We start from the raw sequence: 10,263 nt of genomic DNA on the forward strand, positions 1-10,263 counted from the left end.
CTGCCCATTTTTTGATCTTTTTTTTTTTTTTGATATTGAGCTGTATAAGCTGTTTGTATGTTTTGGAAATTAAGCCACTGTCAGTTGCATCATTTGCAAATATTTTCTCCCACTTCGTAGGTTGTCTTTTCATTTTGTTTATGGTTTCCTTTGTTGTGCAAAAGCTTTTAAGTTTAATTAGGTCCCATTTATTTATTTTTGCTTTTGTTTCCATTACTCTAGGAGACGGATCCAAAAAAATATTGCTGTGATTTATGTCAGAGTGTTCTGCCTATGTTTTCCACTAGAGGTTTTATAGTATCCGGTCTTATATTTAGATCTTTAATCCATTTTGAGTTTATTTTTGTATATGGTGTTAGGAAGTGTTCTCATTTCATTCTTTTACATGTAGCTGTCCAATTTCCCCAGCATCACTTATTGAAGAGACTGTCTTTTCTCCATTGTATATTCTTTCCTTCTTTGTCGTAGATTAATTGACCATAAGTGTGTGGGTTTATTTCTGGGCTCTCTATCCTGTTCCATTGACCTATGTGTCTGTTTTTGTGCCAGTATGACACTGTTGTTTTTTTTTTTTAAGATTTATTGATTGATTGATTGATTGATTGCTATGTTGGGTCTTCATTTCTGTGCTAGGGCTTTCTCCAGTTGTGGCAAGCGGGGGCCACTCTTCATCGCAGTGCGCGGGCCTCTCACCATCGTGGCCTCTCCTGTTGCGGAGCACAGGCTCCAGACGCGCAGGCTCAGTAGTTGTGGCTCACGGGCCCAGTTGCTCCACGGCATGTGGGATCCTCCCAGACCAGGGCCCGAACCCGCGTCCCCTGCATTAGCAGGCAGACTCTCAACCACTGCGCCACCAAGGAAGCCCCGACACTGTTTTGATTACTGTAGCTTTGGAGTATAGTCTGAAGTCACAGAGTGTGATTCCCCCAGCTCCGTTTTTCTTTCTCTAGGTTGCTTTGGCTATCTTTGCATCTATGTTCATCAGTTATATTGGCCTGTAATTTTCTTTTTGTGTGGTATCTTATTTATTTATTTATTTATTTTTATTTCTGGCTGTGTTGGGTCTTTGTTGCTGCGCACAGGCTTTCTCTAGTTGCAGTGAGCGGGGGCTACTCTTTGTTATGGTGCGTGGGCTTCTCATTGCAGTGGCTTCTCTTGTTGCGGAGCACAGGCTCTAGGCGCGCAGGCTTCAGTAGTTGTGGCTTGCGGGCTCTTGAGTGCAGGGCTCAGTAGTTGTGGCGCATGGGCTTAGTTGCTCCACGGCATGTGGGATCTTCCCGGGCCAGGGCTTGAATCTGTGTCCCTTGCATTGGCAGGCAGATTCTTAACCACTGCGCCACCAGGGAAGCCCTGTGTGGTATCTTTGTCTGGCTTTGGTATCAGGGTAATGGTGGCCTCATAGGACTGTTTAATGTTTAAGCCCATTAGGTTACCTGGGAGAACAACTTGTGGGGGGTTTAGGCCACACACGCTATCCTTCAAGAGATTTTGCCTCTCTCCTCCCACCTCCTCAAAGAGGTGGTAGAGAGGAACATTTGAACTGTGATAGGAATAGGAGAGGGCAAAGGAATTAAAAAGCATGAGGTTGGGGGGAGATATATAAATGTTATAAATGTAGAGGATCATGCTAACAAGTGAAAATGGGAGCTGTATTCCTGGGTAGAGCCTATAAAGGGTTTGTGACTGAGATGTGGGGAACACAGAGGTGGAAGGAATAATGGAAAGGGAAATTAGGAGCTTAAATATATATAGCTCAGACTCTGATGGGAAGAAGGAAGCCTCAAAAAAGACCTAGAGACTGGAAGTGGCACTGTCTCAGGTGGCTAAAGTTTAGAAGAAAGGAAAGTTCCACATGCCATCCTCTAAGAAGGAAGTAATCTGCATGGGTTATGGATTCCCAGTACCCCAAATGTGGTAGCTTTCTGATATGATTGCTCACTTGGCAGATTTCTCCCAAGTGGACTCTGGACAACTAGCATGGACTGGTTGGCCCTTTGGTGAAGAGGAAACCATACAATCTTTTCTTTTTAGAAAATTTCTAACTTTATTGAGCTGCAATTTAGATACAATAAGATTCACCCATTTTAAGTGTATAGTTGGATGAATTTTAGTAATTGTATAAAGTCATATAACCACCACCATAATCAAGTTACAAGACAGTTCTGTAACCCTAAAAGATTTCCTTGTGCCCTTTTTTCTTTCTTTCTTTCTTTTTTATTTATTTATGGCTGTGTTGGGTCTTCGTTTCTGTGGGAGGGCTTTCTCTAGTTGTGGCAAGCGGGGGCCACTCTTCATCGCGGTGCGCGGGCCTCTCACTATCGCGGCCTCTCTTGTTGCGGAGCACAGGCTCCAGACGCGCAGGCTCAGTAATTGTGGCTCATGGGCTCAGTTGCTCCGCGGCATGTGGGATCTTCCCAGACCAGGGCTCGAACCCGTGTCCCCTGCATTGGCAGGCAGATTCTCAACCACTGCGCCACCAGGTAAGCCCTCCTTGTGCGCTTTTATACTCTTCCAAGACTCCTGACCTCAAGCATCCACTGCTTTGCTTTCTGCCACTGTACTCTTCTGTGTTTGACTTCTTTCACTTAGCACAATATTTTTGAGATTTATCCATGTTGTTGGGTCTATCAGTGGTTTGCTCCTTTTAACTGCACAGTTTGTTATCTGTTTATCAGTTGATACACATTTGAATTGTTTCCAGTTTGGGACTATTATGAATAATGCTGCTAGAACTTTGGAGTGTATGTCTTTTCTGGACATATATTTTCAGTTCTTTTGGGTATTGATACCAAGAAGTGGAATTGCTGGGCTATATGTTAGTGCATGTTTAATTTTATGATGTATAGTATATAAAATGTCCTGCCATACTGTTTTCCAGAGTGGTTGGAACCACTTTGGATTCCCACCAGTAATTTCTATGAGAGATCCTATGCTCCGTATCTTTGCCAACATATGATGTTGTCAATCTTTGTAACATTAGCCATTTGAATAGGTATATAGTGATATATCATTGTGGTTCTAATTCACATTTTCTTTATGACTAATGATCTTGAGTATCTTTTCATGTGCTTATTGGCCATTCATATACTTTCTTTTGTCAAATGTCCGTTCAAACATTTTGCCCATTTTTAAAAAATTTTCTGGCTTTAAATTTATTTTTGAGTTGGCCATAAAAATATAACCCTTAGTTTTAACACACTTCATAAACAGATTCAAGGAATGCAACTTATTAACACCATAGTAAACACATTTTGCCAATTTCTTAAATGAGTTGTTTGTCTTCTTATTGAATGATAGGAGATATTTATATATTCTGAATACATGTCAGATGTATTGCAAATAATTTTTCTACCTGTCGGTGGCTTGCCTTTTTCTTTTCTTTTTTTTAAATTAATTAATTTATTTTTAAAATATTTATTTATTTATTTGGCTGCTATGGGTCTTTGTTGCGGCACGCGGGATGTTTTAGTTGCAGCATGCGGCATATTTAGTTGCAGCATGTGGGATCTAGTTCCCTGACCAGGGATTGAACCCAGGCCCCCTACACTGGGAGTGCGGAGTCTTAGCCACTGGACCACCGGGGGAAGTCCCTTTATTTTCTTAATAGTAACTTTTCAATAGCAGAAGTTGTAAATTTTGATGAAGTCTAATTAATCAATTTTTTTCTTTTATGTACTAAGAAATCTTTGCCTACTGCAAAGTCCCCAAATTTTCTCCTGTGGATATTGAGTTGTTCAGCACCATTTCTTTCAAAAACTGTCCTTGTTTTTTTCGTTTCTTTTTGTTTGTTTGTAATTCTTCTGTTTTCTCGCTATACTTGCACTTTACTGAGGTAACGTTCTGTCGTCTCCATCTGTTAACAACCCTCTGGACCTAGACTATAAGTGGAAATTCTGCTGTTGTTGAGAAATGATGCCTAATTGAATATCAGCAAGTATATTTGACCATGGCATTTGGTCAAAGTTTTGTGGATGTGGAACTTGTGCTACCGCATTCTCCGTGGTTTGCTAGCTTGTTGGAACTTTGGAAAGATGGAAAAATCGGGGGTTAAAGCAATAGAATTTGGAAGATGTTGAAGAATCTATATCAGTTCCAGGGAACGAGGTCCCAGACTGCAAGCATGCACTTGAGTGAGGCCCCTGTAGCTGGATGGAGCAGAACAGGGAAAAAACTTTATGTATAATTTGGGATTTAAGTTTCTTTGAGGGAACAGATAAAAGATAGTTTATTGGTGCTTTAATTTTTCTAGGGGAATAGAAGACAGATGAGGAAAAGGTATTAGAGTTTAGTTTTCAAAAGTGATGGTAAATTTGGTACAGTTTCAAATACCGTGGATATTATCCAGTGTATATTCGTCTAATTTCTAAATTATGAAGTAATCACTGACCTTAAATATGCTTCTCTGCGCATACATGCACACTGTGATGGTTAATTTTATGTGTGTCAACTTGGCTGGACCATGGTGCCCAGATATTTGGTCAAACATTATTCTGGATGTTTCCATTCAGATTATGCACACACACACACACACACACACACACACACACACACACACACGCACAGACACACACACAGACACACACACACACACACATAAAACTAGTAGTATACCCTTCACGTTATCTTGTTCCTTACTACTTCTTTTTTTCCACATATTAATATTTTGGGGAGATTGTTCCAAATTTCACATATAGATCTACTTCATTCTTTTTCACAACAGCATGATATCCCGTTGTATGTGTATACTATGTTTATTTAACCAGTCTCCCATTTATGGACAGTTTTATTACTATATTTTTATTTTTTTATTATTTTTTTAAACATCTTTATTGGTGTATAATTGCTTTACAATGGTGTGTTAGTTTCTCCTTTATAACAAAGTGAATCAGTTATACATATGTTCCCATATCTCTTCCCTCTTGAATCTCCCTCCCTCCCACCCTCCCTATCCCACCCCTCTAGGTTGTCACAAACCACCGAGCTGATCTCCCTGTGCTATGCGGCTGCTTCCCACTAGCTATCTATTTTACATTTGGTAGTGTACATATGTCCATGCCACTCTCTCACCCTGTCACATCTTACCCTTCCCCCTCCCCATATCCTCAAGTCCATTCTCTAGTAGGTCTGTGTCTTTATTCCCGTCTTGCCACTAGGTTCTTCATGACCTTTTTTTTTTCTTTTTTTTTTCCTTAGATTCCATATATATGTGTTAGCATACTGTATTTGTTTTTCTCTTTCTGACTTACTTCACTCTGTATGACAGACTCTAACTCCATCCACCTCACTACAAATACCTCCATTTCATTTCTTTTTATGGCTGAGTAATATTCCATTGTATATATGTGCCACATCTTCTTTATCCACTCATCTGTTGATGGACACTTAGGTTGCTTCCATGTCCTGGCTATTGTAAATAGAGCTGCAATGAACATTGTGGTGTATGACTCTTTTTGAATTATGGTTTTCTCAGGGTATATGCCCAGGAGTGGGATTGCTGGGTCGTATGGTAGTTCTATTTTTAGTTTTTTAAGGAACCTCCATACTGTTCTCCATAGTGGCTGTATCAATTTACATTCCCACCAACAGTGCAAGAGGGTTCCTTTTTCTCCACACCCTCTCCAGCATTTATTGTTTGTAGATTTTTTGATGATGGCCATTCTGACCGGTGTGAGATGATATCTCATTGTAGTTTTGATTTGCATTTCTCTAATGATTAATGATGTTGAGCATTCTTTCATGTGTCTGTTGGCAATCTGTATATCTTCTTTGGAGAGATGTCTATTTAGGTCTTCTGCCCATTTTTGGATTGGGTTGTTTCTAGGCATCGTTTTAAGAGTGAATGCATGTTCTCATTTAATCTTTACAACAAACCTGTGAGGTAGGTACTGTTATTATCCCTATTTTAGAGAACACTTAGTATCAGAAAAGTTAAATCACGCCACTTTCAAGCTCCAGAAACAGGATTAGAACTGAGGTTTGTCTGACAATAAAATCTTGGATTTAACAAACAAACTGTTAATTTTTAAATGGACAGACTCAAGAGCCTCATGGAAGATATCTAGAAGTAAAAGAACTTGGTGTTGGAGCACAGGTAAAGGGACTATGTTGTCAACTAATTTTACAGCTAAAACCTGGCATCTTTTAATCAGTTAAATCAATTAAGCAAGGTCATTTTTTGTGAGATACTAGAAGTATGACTAATGGACTGTGGGTCTAGTGGGAAACCTTAACAATTACTTTTGAACTCTGAATATTTTGGATGCTATAGAAACAATTCACAAACCCTACCAATAAATATCTTAAAAGTTTTTCCATGTAAGCATCTCAAACAAAGGTTGTATCTATGGTTACCTGTGGCTGTCTCCTCCACATTTTCTCTGGCTCCCATTTAGATGGATAATTGGAGTGAGCTGTACTAATTTCTGAGCATTTGAAATGGAATGCCTAGTTCAATCATTGTTAGGAAAAATAAGAGTAGCCTCCAAATGGCTTTGTTCATATTGAAATGGCATACTTTTCCATTGTTGAACTAGAGTCTTAACTTTTACAAATACCAAATATGACTCAAAACTATTCACATTTAAGAAGTATGCCCTAGTAGCTCTTAATGTTCTGATATGGACTGATCCCAAGATATCTAAGGTAAAAAAAAAAAGTATATGTAGTATGTTGCTGTTTATATAAAAAAGGGAGCATGCATATTTGTATTTGGAGATAAATGCATTAAAATCTCTAAAAGGATGTATAAGAAGAAAACAAAAGAAACATGTCCTAGTAATGGGCATAAAAATAATGTTTAAAATCTAAGTTTAAATTGTTAATGAAATGTGCAAAATCACTACACACACACACACACACAATGGAACAGTGAATTTTGTGCTACATTAGACCACTGTATGCTTTCATACCGTATTGGTTGTTTTTCTTGTGTAATTTAAAAACCCAAACCAACTCTGCTAATTAAGCTCTCCCTGGCCAGGAGCTCACTTGGATCCCTGACAGTCCCTAGTTAAAGCCTAGTTTGTAGTTTCTGACAGCAAACTAAGACCCTCTTGTTGGCTTCAGGAAAACTGGCTGGTTTTAGCCCCTGGCATTATTTTGGCAGTACCCTCATCCCAACAGGTCACCAGTCCTCTTGACCATGACTTACAATTGTGCCAGATTTTTCTTGGTTGCTTTTTGTTTGAGACAGGTAGTAGTAGTAGGGATGAAATTATTGTTAGCTTGGTTTTGATTTATGACAAATCATCTTGTAAACAGGAATAAGGTGGTATATTGGGATGATAAATTAAGGGCAAAAGCAACTAAATCAAATTACTTGAACGAATATATGTGCTTGGGGAATATATTTTAATTCTTCCATTTATTGCTTCTTAATTAGTCCATAACTCAGAAGGTTAAAAACACCATAGACAAGTGACATTTTATGAAATAAAATCTTTAAAATGTGCTTTTTCTGATAGTGGCGCTCGATGTGATAGTATTCAGTAATTTTTTTAACAATTTTATTTATTTTTTGTTAACGTGCTTGGAAATAGGAAAAGAGGCTGCGTCAGAAAAGTTCAGTACGTTTTTTAAAAAGTAAATTTATTTATTTTATTTATTTTTATTTTTGGCTGCTTTGGGTCTTTGTTGCTGCCCGCGGGGCTTTTCTCTAGTTGTGGTGAGCGGGGGCTACTCTTAGTTGTGGTGCGCGGGCTTCTCACTGCGGTGGCTTCTCTTGTTGTGGCTCGCGGCCTCTAGGCGCGCAGGCTTAGTAGTTGTGGCGCACAGGCTTAGTTGCTCCGTGACATGTGGGATCTTCCTGCACCAGGGCTCCAACCCGTGTCCCCTGCATCGGCAGGCGGATTCTTAACCACTTTGCCACCAGGGAAGCCCCAGTACTTTTATTATTAAATCCACCTCCTCTCCTTTTATGTGACTCCTTGCCAGAAAAGAAATGGCCTAAGAATTTCCACGTGCCTGATTTGACATTTCTAAGAAGTCTTATAGTACTTTGATTTCACAAATATATTACCCAAAGTAACAGGTTTTTATAACCCTTGCCCTTTAAGGAGCCCAAAACTAATCTCAGAGGGAAATGACAAACCTTGCAAAAAATTATAAATATTATTTCTCTCCCCTATATTGTCTTGTGGTGTCGCTTAACTGAAACTCCCCAGTCTGTGACCTTGAGAAACCTAGAGGGCTAAACAGGAGGAGTAGAATATTGAAGGTCATCCCCTCCACAGCTACCCAAAAAGGGGAGCAAATATTCATTATAACAGGTAAGTGTTTTTACAATTATGGCAGATGGTGATTGAAGCAAAGGCAATTCAGAAGGGGAGACACACGAAAGCAATAATTTTGAATGTTTGGCATTTGTTTTGAAACTACCTTACTACCCTACACCCTTTACCATCTGTCTGTTATCCCTCCCAACACCCACCTCTGTCTTCCCACAGGGCTCCATTGTCTGCAGTTCCTGTTTCTCAGGGGCGGAGCTGTGGGAGGCAGCCATGGGTGCCATAATAGGCACCTGCGGCCAGCACAATGGGCTGTGGGTGCTTGTGGGAGAGACAGATTGATGTATTGTGCATGGGGGAGGAGGGCTGTCACTTGAATCCATGTGAACCCAGGCTTTAGGGGCAAGGGAGATTGACAGCTTTTGTAGGTTGCATTTCTTTTTCAAAGCTTGGCTTTAATAGACAGTAAGTTTGGGGCCCCAGGCTTTCACTCCCATAATTCTAACAGGGCAATCACGAGCATTCAGCATTTCTTTTTACCCCCCTTGTTACGCATTAAATGATTTCAGTAAAGGAATGTGCAGCATTAATTAGAATTTGTTAGCAGATACCAAGGGGAAAAGTTTCTTCACAACAACTATAGGAGGTGTCATTTGTACAAAGACTTTTTTGTTTTCTTTCCCCATTACATTATCACTGCAATATGTAAGGTAGTGATTCTTTTCATTTAAATTAAGTGGAAAGCTACTAAATCTTGTTTTATTCTCCAAAAAGAATAAGGTCCTTAACACTTATCTTTTAACTTCTTTCATTTCCTAAGGTTGGTGTTTACTTTTGCTTTCAGTCCGACCCATGTACTGATCTGTGTGGTTGTGTATCCAGTTTTGTGTGCCATTCAGCTCTTACAATTACAGGCAACCAAATACTGATATGTAAGGATTGCTTCAGGTGAAAATAGCTACCAGTAATATTGAAAATCATTGACACACTGGGTCCCTTTTTGGTAATGGTACATTGAGAACTGCCAAAAATTAGACTCCTAGGTTTGTGTCCTAACTTATTTCCTAAAACTAATTTTCCCTACTTGATATTTAACCTTAGCTATGACATCAGATTTATGGAAGAATGGGGCAGTGGCCAAGGAATATTTTTTTCCTATAGAAAACTCATTCCTAAACTGTGTCAGTATTTTAAGCATCAAAAGTACTTCCACCGAAACACACACAGATAGCATCATTTCCTTACAGCTAGTTAAGATGATCTTTTTTTTGGTTTGGTTTTGTTTCCATTTTCTATTCTTTTTTTAAATTCCTCACATTTTAGACGTATATAGGAGAAAAACCTCAGATAGGTTATCTTGTAAACACACTCTTTGCAATCCGAGGCACTGATAAAACATTAAAAATTTTTGGTGTGATTTTTCTGAATTCTCTCTCGTATAAAATCATTTTCTCTATGGAAGGAGTTGGAGGCTAATTGAATTAGAATTTTTCCCGTTCAGTTGTTTTATTTAAATGTGTTAAGGGCAACAGTGAAAAATATTGATTAAGTCTACCATTATTTCTCAGAAAGAACATATTCCCACACAGTTGTCTGGCTCTGTCTATTATAATAATTTGGTGCAATGGTTTAAAAAGTAGTGGGGTGATAATAATTAGGGTGTGCGACACAGAAATTTCAATGCTGGATTCAACATTTCACCATGCAGGGCAGGAAAATTGCCGACCGGGGCTAGTCAGCTCTAAGTACTAATTAACTAATTAATCAGGTGCTGAAACCAAATGAATGGAGGATACCAGCCAGACAACTCAAGCCCAAGCAGAGGGTTGTCCTCTTTCAAAGACAGTGCAGTCTTTCTTCTTGGTTTTTAACCCAATCAAAAATGAGGGGAGAAAATAGGATATGGTGTCCTACTGTCGGTCATTTTGGTCCAAGTTTTTTACTTAGAGAAGTTAAAATAAAAACATGTGCCTCTGGTGATAACTGTGAGGCACCGTGTACAGGGCAATCTTAAAGCTCTGGCAAACCCGCAATCTCC

The sequence above is a fragment of the Balaenoptera borealis genome (assembly GCF_965194805.1).
Source record: "Balaenoptera borealis genome assembly, chromosome: X".
In the NCBI taxonomy this organism is placed as follows: domain Eukaryota; kingdom Metazoa; phylum Chordata; class Mammalia; order Artiodactyla; family Balaenopteridae; genus Balaenoptera; species Balaenoptera borealis.